Source organism: Miscanthus floridulus, chromosome 2 (assembly GCF_019320115.1).
Source record: "Miscanthus floridulus cultivar M001 chromosome 2, ASM1932011v1, whole genome shotgun sequence".
NCBI lineage: Eukaryota > Viridiplantae > Streptophyta > Magnoliopsida > Poales > Poaceae > Miscanthus > Miscanthus floridulus.
The window spans coordinates 110,262,373-110,266,030 of record NC_089581.1 but is presented as its reverse complement, the minus strand read 5'-3'; the positions used below and the strand labels follow the sequence as shown (position 1 = coordinate 110,266,030).

Sequence of the window (3,658 nt, the reverse complement as noted above, 5' to 3'; positions counted from 1 at the left end):
GATGAGTAACTACAGGTCCCACAGGTACACGTCGGATAGAGAATGGTCCCATAGGTACACGTCGCATGGAGAAAGGACCGAGCGGGAGACTTTATGACGAATTGCAAGCATTACGGATGAATAATTGTAGGTCCCACAGGCACACATCGGACGGAGAAAGGACAGTGTGGAGATTTATGACGAAGTGTCGTTCGTTACAGATCAAAAACTTCGTCACAGATGTGTAATTAGTTCCATGACGAAGCCCTGGTCGTCACAGTTCTAAAGAGGATCATCACAGATGAGTCGCGCGAGTGATCTGTGACGAAACCTGTGTGCTCTTCGATGACGCTTCTTGTGACGATATCTGATTTCGTCATAGATAGCGAGGGTTGGAGGATCATCACCACTGATCTATAACAAAACATAAATATTCGTTATAAAAAGCTTTGTTCTATGACGGTTTCAGATTCGTCATTAAGATTTTTGTCATAGAAGTGGATATTTCTAGTAGTGAGACCGGCATGGAGGGGGCCGCGCGCGTCGCGCCATGGCCGGGGATGAGCACCGCTAGGGCCACAGGCGGGGGCGCTGGAGGGCGTCGAGGCCGGGCTCGTGAGGGAGGACGAGAGGAGAGAAGCCGTGTTTTTTACGAGGGAGAACCCAAAAGCGTTCAGTATATATTTTGTTCTTCGAATTCGGACGAGAAGCCAAGGAGAAGCAGCGGAGGAGGCGGAAAAGACGAGGAGAAGCAGGAGAATTAGATTCTAGCCTAATCCAGTGGGGACAATCACAGCCGTTGGTATAGGAGATCGGACGGTAGAAAGGATTCGGGGTGACGTGGACGCGGCTCCTGCTCGAGGAGCCGACACAGTCTATAGTATTAAATTTTGTTTTATCTATATGTTGTCTTGTCATTTGTGCCTTGAAATAGAAAAAAAAAATTGATGAAATTTGCTACAAATTTTGCTACTTTGTGGTTGATAGTCTAGTCCAGGTAGTTGGGTCATGATCAAGACCGAAGTTGCTCGATTTTGAGTTTAAACCCTAATCGATCTATCCCTGTTTTTAGATGGCCGAATTTTTAACATGATATTAGATGACTGAACTTTTGAAACTACCGAAGAACTGATCGGTCCATTCGAGTAGACCGAACGTCGGGACCTAACCGACCTTAAAATTCCGCATATAGCTGGTTTTTCCAGAAAGCCAGCGATCAGCATCCTTCCGACGATTTTGATTGTCTGCTCCGGTCCTTTACAAAACATATATTCCGTATGTGGTATAGCATGTAAGTCAGTGACAAGAGTACGACCAATATGTTATGTACCCCTCTCACATCGCTGATGCAGGCAGGACACAGCAATCTGCTACCATGAGAGAGGATATATTGAGGCTGCACTAACTGAGTTTCACTAATCCCAGTTTATTCCCTACTTGATCATGCAGAGCCGCCTGACGAAGCAGGTTCTGCACATCGTCAACCCACTTCTGCTTGCTCGCGTTGCCGTCACACTCGAACTCCACTAGACCTTGCGCCGTGCTAAGGCCGAAGCAGCATGTCTCCTCCGTAGAGTCCTTCCCTGGCTCAGCCCAGGTTGGAAGCTCGCTGTACACACCGTAAACCACGCCTGCACCAGTTACAAGCCAAAAGGGTTAGTGCTGAGATGGAATTTCATAAACTACTGGCCAGTTGGACTCAATGTTTCGGTAGTAAGATATCGGAACTTACTCTTGTTATTCTTTGACAACGCACCTCCTATGTGTTTGCTTTTCAGCTTCAGTATCACCTGTTGTTATATATGTACATATTGTCAGTAACTGTGCATATCTCTCTAGTCTGACCAGTATTTGGAACTGAACGATGGAAATATCTTACCTGTGACCGCTTGTTGATGTAGATAGATACTCTTATTTTGTGCAAACCCCCTGCATCAAGAACGAAACTCTGCACCTTAGCTTTTTCGACCATGCTTCGAAGCTTTTATATGCTTCTCGATCCTGATTTTTGTAGCTGGATGCATGTTCTGAAATCTGAATTTACCTTTTCTTGTGCGTTTCAGCAGCTCCCCCTCTTTGCACCAGATGTCCGGGCTCCACGAATTCCCTTTCTCGTACGGGAGGACACTTCGCATTGCTCCTTGTCTCTCGCTGCACTCTCTGCTTCAGTGTTGCTGCTCCTCGCAAAGCTGATGGACACAGCCAAAGTGCATAGAAACTTAGCATCTTGATCTTGTTCAAGAATCGGCAGTTGAACCTGCGACGCGATGACACAGCACGGTCGGATTTGCGTACCGGTTGCTGCGGCCGCCGTGAGCGTCATCAGATCACCCGGGCTTCTAACGCCAACCGCGGCCTGCACGGCGGCGGCCACCTGATCATGGCGCGCCCCCGCATGCTGAGCTGCCTCGACGCAGTGGGAGGCTAACAGCTCGGTGGCCGACGCCATGGCCGTGGCCATCTTGGTAGCCGCCTGGGTGTCGGAGCTCGTGGCCGCCGCCGCGACGGCGGCGACCGCGGCCGTGACCCGGGCTACGGACACCATGGCGTGCACGTGGGCCTTGTCGGCGCGCTGCTTTTCCTTGCCGCTCTGCTTCGCGCGGCAGGTCTCCCTGTGGTGAACCTGGAACCATTTGCCAATCGATTGGTGGTGGCGATTGCTCATGGAAGATCTTCTTGCATCCCTCTGTTTGTATGTTGCAGTATTAGCACCAAGAATCAGATGAAAAAAAACAATATAATAACCAAATAAAATCACAAAGAGGATGAAGCGAGATGTGCATTTTTTAATTACATGCTGCTGATGATGGCACGAGAGAGGAACGATGGAGGAGGACGTGGTGGCGAGCACAGACTGCTCCGGTATAGTCACCTCCCGAAGCCGGCTCGCCGCGGCAACGCCAGCGCTGCTCTTCTTGCCTCCTCCACCGACGAGGATCTTGGAGATCTCCGACGCCGACACGCTCCACGACCGAGAGAGGTACTCCATGGGCTCCAGCGGCGTCTGCGGTGGCGGTATCGCCGGCACCGCGTCGTCGTCCTCCTCCTCGCCCACCACCAACTCCAAGTCCATGCTGAAAGCACCAGCAGCAACGTCTCTCGCCTTCCAGCTCTTCTTCTCCATCGCCATCCTAATTCCTAATTCACAGACCAGCTGCTGCGGTTGCGCGCCTCGCGTGTCTTTGCAGGTCACTAGTGATGGACTGATGGTTCTGCAAGTGTCCCCGAGACGGTGCCGCGTACTTTATAGGGAGGGAGGCACGCACGAAGCACAAGGCCAGGGGTGTGGAGCCGCCGTGCTATGGCTGGCAAAGGCAGGCAGGCAGAAGGAACGAGAGGGGGAACACGAGGCTGACAGGCTCCTGGCCTGGCCTCCTTTTCTACCCTGCCGATCGACGACTCTGTCCAGTACTAGCTGAGGTGGCAATGGCAGTATAAAATACTCCACCCGTGTCGCCGTTCTCAAGCGATCTGCTCGCAGCAGGTGAGCTATCTCGGACCTCTGATGCTCAAGCTAGCTCCCGTCTGATGAAGGAACCAGGGGGATTGGATTGGTTGTTTGGATTGGCATTTCGGCGGTTGTTGGAGGAGGCCTCTGCACTGCTCGGGCCCCAGCCTCACGGAAGGTACAGTACTGTGCAGCACCTGTATTTGTATACTCCTCTTGCGTTCAAGCAAC

The 3,658-nt window shown here is 51.6% G+C and overlaps 1 pseudogene; it reads right to left on the bottom strand.

Moving 5' to 3' along the window:
* Window positions 1-1,235: 1,235 nt before the first annotated feature.
* On the bottom strand, window positions 1,236-3,556 carry LOC136539350 (VAN3-binding protein-like; annotated as a pseudogene).
* Between the last annotated feature and the right edge of the window lie 102 nt (window positions 3,557-3,658).